We start from the raw sequence: 21801 nt of genomic DNA on the forward strand, positions 1-21801 counted from the left end.
GAGGTACAGAGAGGCCATCAAGATGGCTCAGTGGATGAAAGCCCTTGCCACCAAGTTTGACAACCTGATCCCAGAGACGCATATGGTGGAAGGCGAGAACCAACTCCTGAAAGTTGTCCTCTGACCACCACATACATTCCATGGCACAAACACACACAAAATAAATATTAAAAACAATGTTCAAAAAGAGATACAAAAAGACACAGTAGATACGGACAGATGTCAACGCAGACACACAGACAAGTCCAGAGGGGAGGAGAGACACCCTGATGGGTAGGACATGCCCACAGAAGGTGTTTAATAAGTGTTTATTAAATAAATAAAGTAGTGTCTGCTTCAAGAACACATGTACTTAAAACAGGTGAAGATGTGATAACGCAAGGGTACTGTTTGAGAAAGTGCCTGAATTAGTAACTGAGGCAGAGTGGGAGGGGTGGGCTGACAAAGCAGATGTCCACTCTGATGTCTTACTTCCTTTCAGGAAGGATGGAGACAGAGCTAAAGTGAAGCCTGACATGTTGGTGCAGGTGGAGGCAGGAGGATCAGAAGTTCAAATTCGTTTTGGCTACCTACGGAGTTGAAGCCAGTCTGGCCTATATGAGACCCTGTCTCAAACAAACAAACAAACAAAAAACTGAGACGGGAGAGATGGTTAGTGCTTAAGAGCACAGACTGCTCTTGCATAGGACCCAGGTTTGGTTCCCAGCACCCAAATCGGATGGCTAACAGCCACCTGTAACTTCAGCTCCAGGGTGCTCAAACAACTCTGACCTCTGAGGGAACCCGCACTCACATGCACATACCCACACACAGACGTATACATATACATAAGTTAAAATAAAATAATTTAAATAATAAAGTAGAGAGTAATTGAGGAAAACACCAGACTCCAACCTCTGGCGTTCATGGTCATGGACACATATGTGCATATGTATTTACATGCACACATACATACACCACATACACACACACACACACACACACACACACACCAAAAAAAAAAAAACCAAAAACCTGTGGGGACTAGAGAGCTGGCTCAGTAGTTAAGAGTACTGGCTGCTCCTGCAGAGGACCTGGGTTCAGTTCCCAGCACCCACATGGCAGCTACCAACCACTCATAACTCCAGTTCAGGGGTGTGCCCTCTTCTGACCTCCACAGCCACCACACACATGTAGTACACTTACATATAGACAGGCCTGTATGCATACATATAAAAAATAAATAAAATAAAAGCTTTCCTTTTCTTTCTCTTTTTTTGTTTTTTATTTTGTTTTGTTTGTTTTTTTGAGACAGGATCTCCCTGTAGCCCCAGCTGACCTGGAACTCACTGTATAGACCAGACTGGCCTCAATCTCATAGAGATTTGCCTACCTGCCTCTGCTTCCCAAGTGCTGGGATTAAAGGTGTGCACCACCACACCTGGCTAATAAAAACTCTACTTAAGATAGATTTCTTTTCATTTATTTATGTGTGTGTGTGCGTGTGTGTGTGTGTGTGTGTGTGTGTGTACACATGCACCCCAGGAGGACAGAAGAGGGGATTGGATCCCCTGGAGGTGTGGTTACAGGAAGTTGTGAGCCACCTAACTTGGGTGCTAGGAACCAAACTTGGGTCCTCTGCAAGAGCAGCAAGCACTCTTAAATGCTGAGCCATCTACCAGTCCCACAAAAACTTTGTAATTTCTTTTTCTCTCCCTTTGAAAAGGAGGTGAATTTCTGCAGTTTCTGACTAGCTTTTTACGTAAGAATGTCTGTTTTCAAGGACTGGGGAACGGTGTCTTTGAAATACAATCATCCAGGGAGATAGCGCCAGTCTTTGCAGAAGGTAAGATTCTAACCTTGATAAGCCAGCGGTGCAGGTACGGTTTGCCTAATCAGAGACATAACTTTATACAGTCTCAGAAATAACTCCATACACTGGACAGATCTCGCGTGCCCTGGGCAGCCTCGAATGGCTCCCTCCTGAACCTGCCCACAACTTGTCCATCCAGTGCTAAAGCCCCTCCCACCTTTTCTTTAAACAGAGCCGAGTTCCTTATTTATGGCAACAATTTTGAATGAGGTTTCCCTTTCCTGTTTTAAAATTTTTACTAAGCTGGGCGTGGTAGCAGAGATTGGGAGGCAGAGGCAGGTGGATCTTTGTGAGATGGAGGCCAGACTGGGATGGTCTACATAGGGAGTTCCAGACCAGCTGGGCTGCACAGTGAGACTCTGTCTCAAAAAATAAACAAAAAATCAAAACCAATTTTTATTACATTTATTTAGTGCGTGTTTTATTTATTTAGTTAGTTATTAGTTAGTATGTGTATGTGTGTGTAGGAGGAAAGCATACAAACGTGTGCTCATGTATGTGGAGGCCCAAGGTCCACCTCAGATGTCTTTCCTCAGGCACCATCCACCTCGTTTTCTGAGAGAGGGTCTCTTACTTTGCCTTGGAACTCACGGATTAGTCTAGGCTGGGTTGTCTCAGACATCCACCTGCTTCCCCTTCCTAGTGCTGGGATTCCAAGTGTGCATCGCTACACCCCGCCTTTTAACGTGGGTTCTGGAGATCGAACTCAGGTCCTCAGGCTTGTGTGACAAACACTTTACCTACTGAGCCATCTCCTGAGCCTCGTGTCAGATTCTCAGATAGACTGGGCTGACCTCAAATTCACTATGTAGCCAAGAATGACTTTGAACACTGATCCCCCTACTTCTACCTCCCAAGTGCTAGGTAGGATTCTAGGCATGCACCACCACACCCATCACAATGCATAACCTCCTTGATGGAGACACCCAGCCACGTGGGGAGTTGCAGACACAGGCTCTCCAGCCCTCCTCTGACTCAGTCTCTGCCCCTTCCATCAGGCCTTGCTTCCCAGAACCTGTTTTGCATCCATTTTAATCTTCCTGCCTCCCCGGTTCCTGGCCTGCAGGCTCTTTGCTGAGGAACCATCTGACGGTGGGGTAGAGTTCAGGGTGTCTGAGGGGTGGAGTCTAGCTAGGAAGGACACTGGGTTTATTGCTGCCATGCAGAATGAGGGGACCTCAGAGCAGTTCAGTTTTAGGGATTGAGGCTTAGAGTATAAACAGCTGTGTTTCAGGGAGGTGGGGGGTGATCTTCACTCTGATAACTTTCAGGTATTTCTGGAGACTTGGAGGTGTTACGTGGGAAGTGCCCCATTATGGGAGGTAATGATTACAGGGGGTGGTGATTACAAAGTATCATCTCAGGGCTCCTAGAGAGTTCCTCAAGCGACCGTAACCCTCTGCACATGCAGAGCCCCGCCCAGATCCCTAGCATTCAATGAAATGTATAGACAGATATTTGGACTGAGCTGTAAAAGGCACAGTGAGCCAAACCAAAATAAACCTAACGCTCAGGACTCCTCATAAGAAGTACAACAAATTTAGCGTGTGGATCTTAATTGTATGTATTTGCACTTTTAAAAACTGATAATTATTTTTGCAGCACTGGGGATTTAACCCAGGATCTTCTGTAAAATTAACCATCTCCCCAGCCCCTCACTCGGGGATTCTAGGCAAGCTCTCTCTGACTGAGCTATATCCCCAGTCTTTTTTTTAAACTCGAAAATTCTTTTTAAAATTATTTGTGTGTGTGTGTGTGTGTGTGCGTGTGTGTGTGTGTGTTGTTGTTGTTGTGGTGGTGGTGGTGGTGTGTGTGTGTGGTGTATGCATGCCATGGTGTATCTGCCATGGTGTATGTATCAGAGGACAATTTACAGATCTCTTTTTCCACCTTGTAAGTCTCAGGGATCAAACTCAGGCCATCAGGCTTGGAGGCGAGCACCCTTACCTGCTTAGCCACCTCACCATCCCTACTACCCTTTTTAACCTTTCTTCTTTTGAAAAACATCTCACTAAGTTGCCCAGGCTGGCTTTGAACTTCCTCTATTGCCCAGGCAGGTCTTGAACTTTTTTTAAAAAAAAATGATTTATTGAGAATTTCATCCATGCATATAAGGTGTTCTGATCAAATCCAGGCCCACTCCCTCCCCTCCAACTCCTCCCATATCTCCCCATCACTTTTTTCTGATAACTTCATGTACTCTTTCTTCTTGATTCATTTATTTTTTTATGGGGATTCTGGCTACTCTAACATTCCCGCTCTGAAGAGGTAACCCTAAAATCTTTTAAGGATTAGCTAAAAGCTCCCAAATATTTTCTACATTTTTGGCCTTTGGAATGGAGTAGGTTGCTAAGAGGCCCAAGGACATTGTAAGTTTTAGCCAAGAAACTGGCTACTTTTCTTTGGGGTCTTTTTACCCTAACTGCCTAGCCAATTCCTACCTCCTATTCTTATCACACCATCCTCTGAAGGGGTTACCCAAATTGCCAATAGGGAATTGGGATGCAGACCGCTCTGGCTTCTTCCATGCTGAACAGGGATGCAGGGTGAGGCAATTGGAGTACCCCTTCAGTGGGTTTATCTAAAAGATTCCCAAATTGTATAACTCTTATCTCTAGGGGGAAAAGAAAGTCTTTGAATCATGAATAGGAGATGTGAAGGAGAAATAAAGGCAAGAATAATTAGCATAACAATTTCTAGACAGGGAACTAGAAAAAAGAACAGGGAAATTTTCAAATGTTCATATGAGAGTCCATTGGAATTTCTTGACAAGGGCTTCCAAAAGCATCCCTCTATTGGGTTCCTCCTCATTTTTCTTTAGTCTTCCAAGGCTGGACTCTAGAGTGATGGATTCAGGATTTGCTTTCAGGTACTTTGATAGCTGTTGGAGTGGTTAGAATCAGTTCCCTCTCAAAGGCTTCATGATAACTGAGGGGTTGCTGAGGTGTATGTATGACCTGAGGGTATGCACACTGGAAAGCCTTTACCCAGCATGGGTCATGCCTCCCCTTCCTAGCCTTCCCCAGATTGTATACTTTAGCCCTCCCCAAATCCAGGAGACCATGTATGATTAGGGCCAAATTACATACAGTTGGCTTGGAATAGTGGCTGGATGCTTGGGTAAGGGTCCAATGACCCTGCTTGACTCTCCTTTAATGAATGAGCACATCAACAAGCCCAATTGTGACAATGTTTAGCAATCAGGCTCAGTTGAAGTCGTGATGATGGTCGTTATTTCATGCAGAAGGGACTGCTGTATAGCATCATCTTATTAAAAGGACCTGGAATTTAAAAGGATTTGGTGCAAGGAGCCACATATGAGGGAGAACATATGTCGTTTTTGTTTTTCTGAGTCTGTGTTACTTCACTTAGTGTAACAGTTTCTAGATTCATCCATTTACCTGCAAATTTCATTATTTCATCTTTCTTTACTGCTGAGTAGAACTCCATTGTGTAAATATACCACATTTTTGTTAACCACTCATCAGTTGAGGAGCACTTAGGTTGCTTCCAGCTCTTAGCTATTGTGAAAAGAGCAGCAACAAACATAGTTGTACAGGTGTCTCTACAATAGGATGGGTCCTTTGGGTATAACTGGGTCATATGGTAGTTTCATTTTTAATTTTTTAAGAGTTCTCCACACTGTTTTCCATAGACGTTGCATGAATTTGCAATCCCACCAGCAGTGAATGAGCGTTCCCCTTTCTCCACATCCTCGCCAGCATTTGGTATCATTTGTTCTCTTGATCCTAGCCAGTCTGATTGGGGTAAGGTGATAACAGGGTGGTTTTAATTTGCATTTCCCTAATTACTAACGATGTTGAACACTTTTTGAGACATTTCTTAGCCATTTTTATTTCTTCCTTTGAGAACTCTGTTAGATCTTTAGCCCATCTTTTAATTGGGTCATTTGGTTTCTCGATTCTTTGTTTTTTGAGTTCTTTATATATTCCGGATGTAAAACCTCTGTTAGATGTGTTGCTGGTGAAGATTTTCTCCCACTCTGTGGGTTTTCTTTTCACTTCCTTTGATTGTTTCTTTTGCTGTACAGATGTGTTTTAGTTTAATGAGGTCCCACTTATTGATTGCTGACCTTAATTCCTGAGCAAACTGATGTACAATTTAGAAAGTCTTTCCTACCCCTGTATCTTGTAAGGTGCTGCCTGTGTTTTCTTCTAGCAGTTTTAGAGCTTCAGGCTTCTTATTGAGGTCTTTGATCCATTTGGAGTTGACTTTTAGACAGGGTGAAGATGGTCATTTTCACAAGATGAATTCTACCAATTCTACCATGAGCAAGGGAGGGCCTTCCATCTCTCGGTGTCTTCCTCAATCTCTTTCTTTAAAGACTGAAATTTTTCATTGTAGAGATGACCATGCTGTTTTTATGACTGTAGCTTTGTAGTGTACTTTGAGATCTGGTATAGTAATCACCCCAGCGTTGCTCTTTGTGCTCAGGGTTGCTTTGGCTATCTGGGGTCTTTTGTGCTTCCATATGAATTTAATGATGGTTTTTTTCTAATTCTGTGAAGTATGTCATGGGGATTTTGATTGGGATTGCATTGAATCTATCTATTGCTTTTGGTAGGATGGTCATTTTCACAATACGAATTCTTCCAACCCATGAGCATGGGAGGTCCTTGCATCTCCTGGTGTCTTCCTCAATCTCTTTCTTTAACAATTTAAAATTTTCATTGTAGAGGTCTTTGGTGTCTTTGGTCAGATTTATTCCAAGATATTTTTTTATTTTGCAACAATTGTGAATGGGAACATTTCCTTGTATTCTTTCTCCAATCGCTTGTTATTGGTATATAGAAAGGCTACTGATTTTTGTAGATTGATTTTATAACCTGCCACTATACTGAAAGTGTTGACCAGTTCTAGGAGTTTTCTGGTGGAACTTTTAGGATCTCTTAGGTATAGTGCCACATCATCTGCAAAAAGTGGTAGTTTGACTTCTTTTCCAATTAGTACTCCTTTAATTTCCTTCTCCTGTCTTATTACTCTAGCAAGAGTTTCAAGCACTGTGTTGAAAAGGAGTGGAGATAGTGGACATCCTTGTCTGGTTCCTGATTTCAATGGGAATGCTTCCAGCTTTTCTCCATTTAGAATGATGTTGGCTGTGGGTTTGTGTATATAGCTTTAATTATGTTGAGATATGTTCCCTCCAGTCCCTCTAGGACTTTGAATATAAATGCATGATGAATTTTTTCAAAAGCCTTTTCTGCATCTATTGAGATGACAATGTGGTTTTTGTCTTTGAGTCCATTTATATGATTAATGACGTTTATTGACTTGCGTATATTGAAACATCCCTGCATCTCTGGGATAGAGCCTACTTGATGATGGTGAACGATCTTTTTGATGTGTGTCTGTATGCGGTTTGCAAGTATTTTCTTGAGAATGTTTGCATCTATGTTCATTAAGGATCTGGGTCTATAGTTTTCTTTTTTGGTTGTGTCTTTATCCAGTTTGGGTATTAGAGTGATGCTGGCTTCATAGAAGGAATTTGGGAGTTCTCCCTCTGTTTCTACCATTTTGAATAATTTAAGTAGTATTGGTTGGAGGTCTTCTTTAGATGTCTGGTAGAATTCTGCTGTTAATCCATCTGGGTCTGGGCTTTTTTTAGTTGGGAGGCTCATATTACTGTTTCAATTTCCTTATATGTTATGGGCCTGTTTGAACTGTTGATCTTTTCTTGGTTTAACTTTGGTGTCCTATGAGTTTAGATATCCTTCCATTTCTTTTAGATTTTCAGATTTAGTAGCATGTAAGTTTTTAAAATATTCCCTTATAATGGTCTGGATCTTTTTGGTGTCTGTTGTGATCTTTCCCCTTTCATCTCTGATTTTGTTGATTTGGATTTGCTCTTTCTTTCTTTTGGTTAACTGGGCTAAGGGTCTATCTTATTTAGCTTTTCAGATAACGAGCTCTTAGATTCATTGATTCTTTGTATTGTTTTCTTTGTTTCTATTTCATTAATATCTCCTCTAATTTTTGTTATTTCTTCTCTTCTGCTGGGTTGGAATTTCATTTGTTCTTGCCCTTCCAGTGTCCTGAATTGCAGTGTTGGGACATTCATTGCAGTGTTAGGTCATTTAATTGGGCTCGTTCTCATTTTTTAATGTAGGCACTTAGAGCTATAAACTTCCCTCTTAAGACTGCTTTTGATGTGCCCCCAAGGTTGTGTTGTGTTGTATTGTCCTTTTGTTGAATTCCAGGAATTCTTTTATTTCTTTCTTAATTTCTCCTTTGACCCACTCATCATTTTGGAGTGTGTTGTTTAATCACTGTGAATTCGTGTAGTGACTAGGGCTTTGTCCAGTGTTGATTTTGAACTTTATTGCATTGTGGTCCAATAGAATGCATGGAATTATTTAATTTTTTTGTATTTGTTGAGGTTTGCTTTGTGGCCCAGTATGTGGTCAGTTTTTGAAAAAGTTCCATGGGGTGCTGAGTAGAAAGTGTATTCTTTGGTGCTTGGGTGGAATATTTGAAAGATGTCTGTTAGGTCCATTTGATGTGTGGTATCATTTAATTTAGATATTTCTCTGTTTATTCTTTGTCCAGTTGACCTGTCTAATGGAGACAGTGGGGTATTGAAGTCCCCTACTATTACCAAGTTGGAATTAATCTGTGTCTTAAAGCCCTGTAGTGTTGTTTTTATGAATTTGGGTGCACCAGAGTTTGGTGCATTTATGTTAAGCATTGTAATATCTTCTTAGTTAACTGTTCCTTTGATCAGAATCAAGTGACCCTCCTTATCTTTTCTAACTAACTTTACTTTGAAGTCTATTTTGTCAAATATTAGAATTGCAACCCCTGCTTGTTTCTTAGTGCCATTTGCTTAGAATATTCTTTTCCATTCCTTTACCTTAAGGTAGTGCCTTTTACCTCAAGGTGAAATGGGTTTCTTGCAGACAGAAAAGAGATGGGTTTTGTTTCTTAATTCATTCACTTAGCCTGTGTCTTTTGACTGGGAAGTTCAGTCCACTGATATTTAAGGTTATTATTGAAAGGTGTGTATTGGTTGCCATCATTTTGATTGCTGTTTGTGTTTTCTAATCTTGTGTTTTCTTGATTATACCTTTATTTATATTCTTTCATTGCCCCTGGGGTATAGTTGTTTTTCTCTCTGCTCTCTGTATTGCTTCAAGTGTTCTTTGAAGGGCTGGTTTTGTGGACATGTATTCTTTCAGGCTTTCAGGCTGTTCATGTTATGGAAGAGTTTTCTTTCCTCCTCAAGTGTAATAGATATTTTTGCTGGGCAAAGATTCTGGGATGGCATCTATTGTCATTTAGCACTGGAAATACCTTCGTCCAGGCTCTTCTGGGTTTCATAGCTTTCATTGATAAGTCAGCTCTAATTCTGATGGGCTTTCATTTCTATGTGATTTGTTTTTCTTTTGCTGCTTTCAGTATTCTCTCTTTGTTCTGTACATTTAGTGTTTTTACTATGATATGTCGTGAGGCGTTTCTTTTCTGATCTTATTTGGTGTTTTATGTGCTTCCTGTATTTGTATAGTGATGCCTTTCCTTAATTTCAGGAAATTCTCTTCTACAATCCTGTTTAAGATCTGGTCAACACCATTAACCTGAAATTCTTCTCCTTCCTCTATTCCTATAATGTTGGGGAACCCTGCTGTGATAGGGTCCCTCTACCACATGCAAATAAAGCATACTATGAACACCTATCAGGTAAAACTTTGGCTGCCATCTGCGCCCTATATTTTCCCCCAACCCCAGCCGAGTAAACATGCTGTCTCACCGAAGCTGACTCCCGGAAGACTTTTTCTGTCGTACTCACAGCCGTCCTGACTCTGCCCCCTGCCTCTGCTCCCTTTGTCCTCCTGGATCGGTGGCCAACGACCCACGAGGGAAGGGAGAGACCCACACTACGATACCTAGATTTGATCTTTTCATGGTGTCCCACATCTCTTGCCTATTCCATTTCTGTGGGTTTTTTTTAAATTTTCTATAATCTTTTCTTGAGTGGCCCAATTCTTCAACTTTATCCTCCAGTGTTGATACTCTGTTTTCCATTTCATTCATTCTAGTGGTGAGGCGTTCCCCTGTTGTTTCAAGTTGGCTCATTGAGTTTTGCACTTTCTTCTTCATTTCTGTCTGAGTTTTCTTCAATGTTCCCATCTCTTTTGTGAATTCCTTCAAAGTTTATCCCTATCTTCTTTTAGGTCTTTGATTTGTTTGTTGGTGTGTTCTTTAAATTCTTTGAATTCCTTGATCATGTTTATGACTGTTCTTTTAAATCCAGTGTCCTGGCTTATCTCTAGGGGGTTCTCCTTGTTGAACTCTTCTACAGGATTGGTGGAGTTTGGTGGGGACATAGTGTTTGGGCTTTCCATTTTGTTATTCTTTTGTTGTGATTTTGGCGTGTGAATTTCTTTTGTTTATGATTATGATATGAGAATTAAGTTGAAGAATACTTCTGTTTGTATTATTGGGGTGCCTAGATCCTTTCTTTATTGGTTATATAAAGCTGGTTGGTACAGGGTTCAGGGTCTCTCAGGTTTAATTTGGCTTCAGATCAGCTATTCAGGAGTGCCCACCCACAGAAGTTCAATTCAGGTTCCAGTCAGGTACACTCAGGCTTCCTTTACCATGTGGAGGCAGGATCCGGGTAGTCTCAAACAGTCCCCTGTGTACTCAGCCCCTGTGCCAGAGAGAGGCCAGAGGGAGGCCAGAGGGAGGCCAGAGGGAAGCCAGAACTAGACACTCTCGGGGTCTGCTGAAATCAGAGCTGCTACACCAATGGAGGTTGAAACTTACCCTCTGAGGCTGTCTGCTAGGATCTCAGCCTTAGCCTACCAAGCCAGAACTTCCCTGGGTCTTTGGGATGGGTCTCACCAAATCCCAGGTAGGGGATGGGTATGGCGCAATTAGGGGAAGTTCACCTCCACGTGGAGGCAGGATCTGGAGGCTCTCAGGCTGTCCTCTGGGTTCTCAGGCTCCCTGTCAGAGGGAGGCCAGAAGGAGGCACTCTCTGGCAGTTGGCTGAGATCAGAGCCGCCAGAGGAATGGAGGTGGAACCCACCCTCTCAGGCTGTCCAGGTCTTGAACTTTTGATTTTTTTGCCTCAGCCTGCCAAGTAACTTGGATTACAGGCAGCCCACCGGTGTCCACTCATATTTCTTTTCTCTCTTTTAAAAACATTATTTTACTTTTTCATATGTATATTTGAGGGTGGTTTGTGCTTCTTTGTTTATGATGTTTGTGTGAGTGTGGGCATGCATGTGCCAAGGTGCACATATGGAGGTCGGTGGACAACTTTTGGGAGTTGGTTCTCTCTATGGTGGAATCCAGGAATTGAACTCAGACTGTCAGATCTGAGCCACAAACACCTCTGTCTGCTAAACCATCTTACTGGCTCTCCATGTATTTTCATTTTCATGAGTATTTTCAAATGCTTGTTTTTTCAGACTAATTTTCCCAGACTTTTTTTTTGTAAGCAGCTTACTAGACGCACATTCCATCTACCATTTGTTTCCAGCCATTTATCAGCCCAACCCCCCAAGTGTTGATTCTTAGAAACAGGCACAATTTGAAAATCTAGCAATGATTTTATTACTCGTTTGTATGTATATGTGTGTACGCCTGCTTGTCTGTACGTACACCAATGCACTCAGGGACCTGAGGAGTCCAGAAGAAGGCATCTGGTCCCCTGGAACTGGAGTTATGGGTGGTTGTTAACCACGATGTGGGTGCTGGGAATTGAACCCAGGTCCTCTGCAAGAGCAACCAGTGCTCTTAACTGCTGAGCCATCTCTCCAGGCCACCAATTTCTTAAAACTCTTTTTGTGTATGTGTGTGTACGTGTGTGTAAGTTGGGCCGACATAGCACAGAGCACGTGTGAGGTCGGAGCACAACTTTTGGTGTTGTTTTTTGCCATCCACTTTGTTTGAGATAGTGTCTCAGCTTTGTCTTTGACTTTCCAGGAATTCTGTCACCCCCATTTCCTGTTCCATCATATGTGGTGGTGTGAATGGTGGCTCCTAGTATTTGAATACTTTGTCCCCATTTTGTGGTGCCATTTGGAGAGGGTCATGGAACCTTCAAGAGGTGTGGCCATACTGGAGGAAGCATGTCACTGGGGGAGGGTTTTGAGAGTAGATAGCCATGTCCATTTCCAGTCTGTCTCTCTCTGCTTCCTGTGCCTGCTTAAAGATGTGAGCACTCAGCTTTCTGCCCTGGCTGCCTCCCACCATGTCTCCCCTCCATGATGGACTCTTATCCCTCTGGAACCATAAGCCTGAGAAACTCTTCCTTCTATAAATTGCCTTGGTCATGGTGTTTTATAACAGCAACAAAAAAGTAACTAATACATCATAGGAGCTCTGGAATGATGGATGTGTGCTACTTGCCTGGGCTTACACGGATGCTGGGGATTTGAACTCAGGTCCTCACACTTGCCAAGCAAGCACTGTACCCATTGATCCATTTCCCTGGCCCCAGCAATGATTCATTTTTTTTGAGACAGATTCTTACTATGTAGTCCCAGGCTGCCTTCAAATGTGCTGTTCTCCTGCCTCGCCCTCCCCAATGTGGGGTTATAGGCACCATTATATCTGACAAGCAAAGATTTTGTTGTTGCTGTTTTTTTCCTTCCTTTGAGAAGGCCTGCTTTATGGCCGGGCGTGGTGGCACACACCTTTAATCCCAGCACTCGGGAGGCAGAGGCAGGCGGGTCTGTATCAGTTCAAGGCCAGCCTGGTCTACAGAGTAAGTTTCAGGAAAGCTGGAGCTGCAGGGAGACTCTGTCTCAAAAATACCAAGAAAAAAAAAAGAAAAGGCCTGTCTTATTGAGTCATAATTTATTAATCATACAATTTACCCATTTAAAATGTATAATTCGTTGGAGTTTGATATATTTTTTAATTAATTTTTTAAATTAAAGTAAAATAGAAATATCATAAAATTTGTGTTTTGTTTTGTATTTTGAGACAGGGACTGCCTGTATTTCCCAGGCTGGCCTTGTTGATGTTTTTGAAAACATGTATGTATTTATTGTGTGCATGTGTACACATCTGTGCCAGGCCAGGCATGTGGAGGTCAGAGGCTTGTGAGAGTTGGTTCTCATTTTCCACTATGTAGATCCCAAGACTTGAACTCAGGTCATCAGGCTTGGTGGCAAGCACCTTCATCCACTGGGCCATCTCACTGACCTTGTTTTTTTTTTTTTTTTTTTTTTAAATGTGTGTGTGAGTGTTTTGTCTGCATGTATATAAGTGCACCATGTGTGTGCAGTGCCCTTGGAGGACAGAGGAGAGTGTTGGGTCCTTTGGAACTGAAGTTAGGGAGAGTTGTTAGCTGCCATGTGGGTGCTGGGAACCAAATCTGGCCCCTTTGCTCCTAACCACTCTGAGCCATGGCTCCGGCCCATGTGTTTCCTTTTTAAACAGCACCTCCATATGTAGCCCAGGCTGGCCTTGAATTCGTGGCAGTCCTCCTGCCTCAGCCTCCTGAGGGATGAGATTATAGGTATGAGCCACCATGCCTGTAATTAGCAATGTGCATGCATGTGCATAAGCATGCGTGTGTCACACATGAAGGAGAGGCCAGAAGAAAACATCAGGTGGCTGGATAATAAGTCCTAGGATTATGCCCGGTCTCTGCCTCCCCAAGGCTGGGATTACAGCTGTGCAGCAGTGTGCCTGCCTTTTTATGTCGGTGCTAGGAACCTAAACTCAGGTTCTCATCCAGTCTACCAATTAATCTATCTCCCAAACCCTAAATCAATAATTTTTTATAATTATTTAGTGGTGTGTGTGTGTGTGTGTGTGTGTGTGTGTGTGTGTGTGTATACACGCCATGGCATATGTGTGGAGGTCAGTGGACAACTTGAAAGATTAGGCTCTCCCTTCCTCCATGTGGGTTCTGAGGATCCAACAGGTCATCAGGCTTGGCAGCAAGCATCTTTACCTACTGACCCACATTGTCACCCCCACCCTCAGCAATGATTAGTATAATAATTTTGAGCCAAGTCTTGCTATGTAGCCATGGCTGGCATGGAACTTGTTATGTAGACCAGGCTGGCCTCAAACTCATAGCAATCTATCTGCCTCTGCCTCCTGAGTGCTAGAAGTAATAGCGTGTCCCACCACACTCAGCCCCAAGCAATGATTTTGAACTAACCTGTTAATTAAGAACAGTCTTTATGACCCAATAGTTGAGAAATATTTTGTATGCCATGCCTTATTTCAAAGAACTCCATTAATTCAGTGTGTCATAATTTTAATGTGTTTTCAAATTTTCCTCAGCAATGTGAAGCCTCACACAGCCCACTGCTGTCCTGTTCTCCCAATCATTATCAGCCTGAGAAGTTTTCTTCTAGAACTCCTCAGAGACTGAACCACACATATTGTGTGCCAAGGTTTTCTTTTGTTATCTTCACACACTTGGCTTGGAGCGTCAATATTTCCTTCTCAAAGCAGATCTTAATTTGTAAAATTAGTTCAGTAGTGTATGCATGTTCACATTGCTGTGCAACTAATATCTAGAATGTTCCGTTAGAGAACTGAAATTTTATGCCCACTAAACAACTCCCCTTTCTCTGGCCCACCTTCTCCCCAAGTCCCGGTGTCTTAGTCCACTTTCTGTGGCAATAACTGATTCCACAGGTTGATTTAGCTAGTGATTCAGGAGCCTGGGCACTCTGAGAGCAGGGCACAGTGGGAGCCCTCTGGCTCTGTCTTAAGGTGGTGGAGGATGTTATGTGGTGAGACAGGGCAAAGTTGTTAGCTCTATTTTCCTCTACTTTTATTTTTATTTGTGTGTGTTTTTGGTGTGCATGTTCATGTGTGGTATGTGCAGTGTTTGCATATGTGAATGTGCATGTGTGAGTGCATGTGTGTGGAGGCCACAGATGGATGTTCTCTTTCTCAATTGTTCTCCATCATATGTGTATATGTATTTTTAAATATTTTATTTAGTATTATTACATATGTGCATGATGGCAGTTGTGTGCTCTGGCACATGTGTGGAGGTCAGAAGTCAGCTTTGTGGAGTTGGTTCTCACCTTCCCTCTTTATGTGGGTTCTGGGGATTGAACTCATGTCACCTGGACATCTCACTGGCCCTCCATCACACACAAACACACACACACACACACACACACACACACACAGATGCAAATATATATATCACCCTAGTTACTCTCAAAGACCCTACTTCTAAATACCATTCACGTATGAACTTGAAGATTCAGTTTCCAGCACCCCAATTTTTAAAATGTATTTATTTTTATTTTATGTGTATGAGTGCTTTGCCTGCATGTAAGCACAACCATGTGTGCAATGCCTGAAGAGGTCAGAAGAGGGCATTGGATTTCCTGGAACTGGAGTTACAGATGGCTATTAACCACTATGTGGATGCTGGGAATCGAACCTGAGTCTTCTGCAAGAGCAGCCAGTACTCTTAACCACTGAGCCATGTCTCCAGTCATTGAGGCTGTATTTTTTTGAAAAGGATTTTTTACATTTATATCTTTATGTGTGTATACACACTTGTACACATAAAATAAAGTTTTAAAAAAAGATGGATATGGTGGCACACACCTTTAATCCCACCACTCAAGAGACAGGGGCAATTGAATCTCTGTGAGGTCAAGGCCAGCCTGACCTATATAGCAAGTTCCAGATCAGCCAGGGCTATACAGTGAGAAATATAAATAAATAAATTTAAAATAAATAGATAAATGAATAAATATTAGGAAATATTCCAGGTGTAAAATGTACATGCCACCCCTGGCCTACATGATGACTTGCATCCTGTGGTCATGAGGTGATTAGGAGCTGTGGCCCGAGGCTCCATTGCATCACCAGCTCAATGTGATGGTTGAAACTACATAAGTGTTCCCCCAAAAGCCCTGTACTTAAAGGCTTGGGTACCAACGAGCCTGTGGTACTTTGAGGAAGTGGTGGAATCTTTAAGAGGTGGGGCCTAGTGGTTGGAAATGAGGTCATTGGAGACATGTCCTCTAGGAGTTACTAGAGCCCTGACCCCCCTCCATCATCTTTTTGCTTCCTGGCTATCAGGTGAGGCTGTGCACTACCAAGATGCTCTGCCTCACCACAGGCCCCAAAACAACAGGGCCTAGTGATCGTGGACTTTGGCCCCTGAAACCATGGGCCAAGATGTATCTATGTATCTTTCCATCTTTACATTGGTTTTCCTACTTTCTTTTTTAGATTTTTTTTTTGTGTGTGTGTGTGTGTGTGTGGTCTGTGCGCATGAGTATGTGTACCCATGAAGGCCAGAGGCATCAGATCCCCTGGAAATGGAGTTCCAGGTGGTTGTGAGCCACTGATGTGAGTGCAGGGAACAGTGGGAACAGAACATAGGTTTTCTGGAAAAGCAGTTTGTACTCTTAACCACTGAATCCTCTCTCCAGCCCCAATTTTTCCCTTCTTCCTCCCTCTCTCCCTCCCCCTCCCTCCCTTCCTTCCTTCCTTTCCTCCTTTCTCTCTTTCTGTGTACAGTCTGTATGTACATGTATGATGCACACATGTGTGATATGCATGTGTGTGTGATGTGTATGTGTGTGATGTGTAAGTGTTCCTGTTGGGGTGAGGGCACGTATGCCGTGGCGTGCATATGGAGGTCAGAGGACAACCCTGGGTGTTGGCCCTCTCCTTCCACCTTGTTTGAGACAGTGAGTGTGGCTCACTGCGGCTGCCACACTAATGGGCTGCAAGCTTCCAGGGACTCTCTGGCCTCTGCCTAGGATTACAGATGTACGCTACTGTGTCCAGCTTTGTGTGGATTCCGGAGATCCAAACTCAGATCCTCAGGCTTGTGTGGCAAGCGCTTTACCCCCTGAGCCATCTCCCCAACCCTTCATGGATTTTACCCAGGTATTTTTGTCACAGTGACAGGAAAGCTAACACACCCAGGAAATATGAAAATTTGGAATTCAAAGTATGGTGTTAACTGAATGTGTGTCATTCACCATTATCAAACCAAAGAATTCCCATGCTGAGCATTAGAAGTCGGGGGCTTTCTGCTTTTAATTAAAAGTTTTCTGCCAGTTGTGGTGGTGCACATCTGTAATTTTAGTATTAGGGAGACAAACGCAAGAGGAGCCCAAGTTTGAGGCTAGCCTGAGCTACATAGTGAGACCCTGTTTCACAAAAAACAAAACATATGCAATTCTAATTACTTGGAAATTTTCCCTCGTAGTTTGTGTGTGGCAGACTCAGAGTGTGTCTTACTTGCTCATCAATGGATTTGTACTACTCTGAACCAAAGTAGTAACTTTTGGGCTGGTGAGATGGCTCAGTAGGTAAAGATCCTTGCCGCCAAGACTTACAGCCTGAGTTCAGTCCCCAGGACCCACAGGATAGAGAGAACTGAATCCCAAAACTTATTCTCCCTGACCACACAGACAGACAGACATGCACGCACGCACGCACATGTCCCCCAAATAAAAGATATAAAATAGCGACTTTGGAAATATTTTACTCTGCTGCTTTTTTCTCAAAAATTTGTTTAATAATCCAACCGTTTATTTTTCTTGGTCCTATCTTTCCCCATCCGTTAGTATTATAATAACTTTTTATTTTCTGTTCCTAATATTTTTTCCTTTCTTTGCTTTTGGTGGACAGAGTTTCATGTAACCGAGGCTGGCCTTGAACCCCTGACCCTCCTGTCCTACCATTGCAGGCATGCGCTACCACACCTGACTAATCAAAATCTTGACGGATGTGAGGTGGAGCTGGTATTTCATCTCAGAATTTTAACATCTTAACTATGCGGGCAAGGAGGCATGAGGTTTTAGGAGTAGTTTATTTTTACACTGAGGAAGTTTCTAGACCAATAATAAACAACTGCTATCATAACACAACCAACTGGCGGTGGGACCAAACCCTTCAATCTCTACCCACACGCATTCCTTGTGATTATTAATGGTAATTGCATGCTCCTTAACATACGTGATTCGTGCCAAGAAAAAGACATGTGGATTTAAAATTGGAATTCAACAAATCCAGTCTGGTGCTCTGAATAATTGGCTGACGTGCTGGGTGTGGTGGTACATACCTGTAATCCCAGCCCTCAGAAGGTGAAGGCAGGAAGATCAGGAGTTTAAGGCCAGCCTCAGTGACAGTGAGTTCAGAGCCAGCATGAGCTACATGAGACCCTTGGCTCAAAACAAAAACAAGGGGACTGGAGAGATGGCTCAGAAGTCAAAGCACTTCACTAAGCAATAGGGTTGGATTCCCAGCATCCATGTAAATAAGGTGGGTATGTCAGTCCGCCTGGAATTCCAGCCTCACAAGGCTGTGAAGGATCCCAGAGCAAGCCAGCTAGAGAGACTACATGCATCAAGAAGCTCTAGGTTTGCTTTAGAGCCCCTGCCTCAGTGAAAACAACTGAAGAGCTGTTGAAGGAGATTGCCAACATCCAACTGCAGCCTCCACGTGCACGTGCACACATACATGCAGGCAAAACCATGCATGCACACATGTGCACCACACACACATCAAAACAGAAAAAGGAACAAAACAAACTCCCCAAATAAAAACAATTAGCTGAAAGAATGGATTACAAGCTGAAATACTAAACATGACCAATGTATAGACACCAATAGGATTTTGTTTCATTTTGTCTTTGAGACAGGGTCTCACTGTATAAACCTGACTAGCCTGGAACTCATTATGTAGACCAGGCTGGCCTTCATCTCACAGAGATCTGCCTGCCTCTGCCCCCTTGAGTACTGGGATTAAAGGTGTGCACCACCATGCCTTACCTTTCCATATGGATTTTTGAAAAAGATTGTGCATATGGTGAAAAATAGGTCCCTGTTCAGAAGCTGGGGTGTTTTCAGAGCGTGGGATGGAGAGGTCTTTCTGTTTCCAAACTGCTGCTCTTTGCGTGGAAGCAGAAGCCAAAAACCTTAGCTACAAACACTACGAGAACAAGATACTCTGTCGCCACCTGCTGGAACTTAGTTGCAATAAACTATAAATCCCGCTTTACAGTTAGCAAAAGAATAATACAAAAAGGTTTCCAAATGCTATTTTGAAAATAATAAAAATCCCAGAAATCGGGAGGCAGAGGCAGGTAAATCTCTGTGAGATGGAGGCCAGCCTGGTTTCCCTAGAGAGTCCAGGTCAGCTGGGGCTACAGGGAGACCTATCTCAAAAAGAGCAAAACAAAAACAAAACAAAAAAGAAAATAATAAAAATCACTGGGCATGGGGGCACAGGCCTTGAGGTAGAGTCAAATGGATCTCTGTGAGATGGAGGCCAGCCTGGTCTACATAGTGAGTTTCAGGCCAAGTGGGGCTATAGGGGGAGGGACTTTGTCTTAAAAAATATATATAGAGAGAATAATAATAATAATAATAATAATAATAATAATAATAATGTAAGAAGAGCCTCCTGAGGTATAGGGCTCTTGTGTAGCACCCAACACCAACAACTGTACATGTAACCACAAAAAGCCACACACAAAGAGTCAACGTGGGAACAGATTGACTCACCACAGAGCAGAAGACAGAAATCTTTAAGATACACAGCTAATTGTAGCCAGACCTTTAAAACTTAATTAAATTTTATGTATTTAGTGTAGTTCTGAATGTGCACATGTTGCAGCACACATGTGGAGATCGGAGAACAATTCTCAGGAATCGGTCCTCTCTTTTCACCACTTGGGCTCTGGGGATCAGATCATCCACCTTGGCAGAAAGCACCTTTATGTACCAAACCATCTCTCCATCCTTCCACCCCCCACCAAAATATTCACACCTTAAAAAAAGATGGTGGCATATGCCTGTAGTCCCAGCATTTAGGAGGCAGAGGCAGGCAGATCTCTGTGAGTTCCAAGACAGCTGGGGCTACAGGGAGACCCTGCTTCAAAAAGGAAAAAAAAAAAAAAGATGTGTATGAGTGTTTTGCTGCATGTGTGTAAATACACCATGTGTGGGCAGTGCCTGTGAGGGCCAGAAGAGGGTGTCAGATCTCTTTGGAACTGGAGTTACTGATGGTTGTTAGCCACCCTGTGGGTGCTGGGAATTGAACCTGGGTCCTCTGCAAGAGCAACAAGTGCTTTTAACTACTGAGCCATCTCTCTACACCACCCCCTTTTAAAGACAGTCTCATGTAGCCCAGGCTGGCCTCACTAGGTAGCCAAGGATGGCCTTGAATGACTGACTCTCCTGCCTCTACTTCTGGAGTGCTGCAATTACAGGCTCGCACCACCAGGCCCAGTTTGTGAGGTGCTGGGGTGGAACCCAGGGCTTTGCACAAGCAAACACTCTACCAGCTGAGCCTCTAGAAACCAAAGTGGGATGATAGAGTCAGAGGGGGATGGAAGATGACTGTGTGGACCAGTGAGTGCTTACTGTGCCCTTGAGAGACTCCCTGCCACTTCCTAATCCCCTTCTCCATGTGGGTGAGGACACGTTGCTGTATCCTGAAGTCATGTGCACCTCACATCCTGGAGCCCAGAGGACTGAAGAGAAAAGGGACAGGCCAGGATACTAAGGCTTCCTGTGTGACTTTTTCTGGGATGTCCTTTGTTTTATTTACCCCAGATGGAGAAGGCCACTACAGTCCAAAGAAACGATTCATTCTAAGTCGAGCTTGGTGAACCCCAGTGGGGTTCCTCACAGGCGTGCGGCTGATGTGGGCAGCCTGAAAAGTTCACCCCAGCATGGGAGCCAATTCTCAAGAGCTGTGAGCCTGGAGTTCCCTCAGCAGTCCTTCTACAGAAGGCTACCACGCATGAGCACAGGTGAAGTGGGAGGGAGGGAGTGGCGGGAATCTCAGCTCAGTGCCTCAGGATCCACATGTCTTCTTACAAAGGGACTGTTAATGGCCCTATCCCGTGAGGGTCTCCTGTGCCCCTCACAGCTACTCTGATCACAAGACTTCAATGGCTACCTCATACCTAGAGGGTGGAGTCCCACAATGGGGTCACATACTCCTGGTCTGTAATGGTGTGGGGTGGGGTTGGGGGGGTCTCGGATAAATGCTTCTAGAACACTGGGAGAGTCTCTCTTGGTCCTAGAGCGCTCCACTTTCATCCCCAGACTCCTGGGACTGAGAACATGGCTCTGTCCTTAAAGTGCTTGCCACACAATCAAGAGGACCCGAGGTCGATTCCCCAAAGCCAGGCACACTGGCACACTTATGATGTCAGCGCCAGGAGGAAGAGCCGGGTAGATGCCTGGGTCTCCTTGGCCAGCCAGCCTAATCTACTTAGCGAGTTCCAGGGCAAGGGGGGACCTTGTCCAAAAAGAAGGTGGAGGGGCTGGAGAGGTGGCTCGGCTGCCAAGAGCACTGACTGCTCTTGCAGAGGACGCAGCTTGGGTTCCCAGTACCCACATGGTGGCTAACAACCTTCCCTAATTCCAGCTCCAAGGGATCCAACGGCCCACTTCTGGCCTCTGCCGGCATTGCCCTCCTGTGGTGCACTTTCACACATGCAGGCAAAACACTCATACACATAAAAAAAATTAAATAAATCCAAAAAGAAAAAAGGTGGAAGGTGGGGGAGATCACTCAGATCACTGAACCCTGAGTATGATTCCCTGGCTGTCAATCTCTCTCTCTCCTCTCCCCCCAACTCCTGCAAGCATGCCAAGCTCCTTCTAGATTGTCAGTTTCTTTCCTTCTGCCCCAGTTTTTACTGCCTGTCCACCCCCCCCTCTCTTTTTTTTTTTTTTTTTTTTTTTCTCATTCAAATCACCACAGGACTATTGACTGTTGATGGATTTTGGTGGAGAGAAAGTCAATGTTCTTTAAGGGTATGGTCCCTGGTACACAGACCATGCTCCAGGGCATGGTGGATGGTCCCGTACCTATGAGTATATAAGCAGCACAATTGGAGTCTGTGGATTATAACAGAAAATTCTCTCTCTCTTTTAAATATTGTTTTTATTTTATGAGTATGAGTGTATTGCCTGCATGTATGTAAGTGCACCCGTGGCATG

The sequence above is a fragment of the Nannospalax galili genome, unplaced genomic scaffold (genome assembly GCF_000622305.1).
Source record: "Nannospalax galili isolate Female #2095 unplaced genomic scaffold, S.galili_v1.0 scaffold385, whole genome shotgun sequence".
In the NCBI taxonomy this organism is placed as follows: Eukaryota; Metazoa; Chordata; class Mammalia; order Rodentia; family Spalacidae; genus Nannospalax; species Nannospalax galili.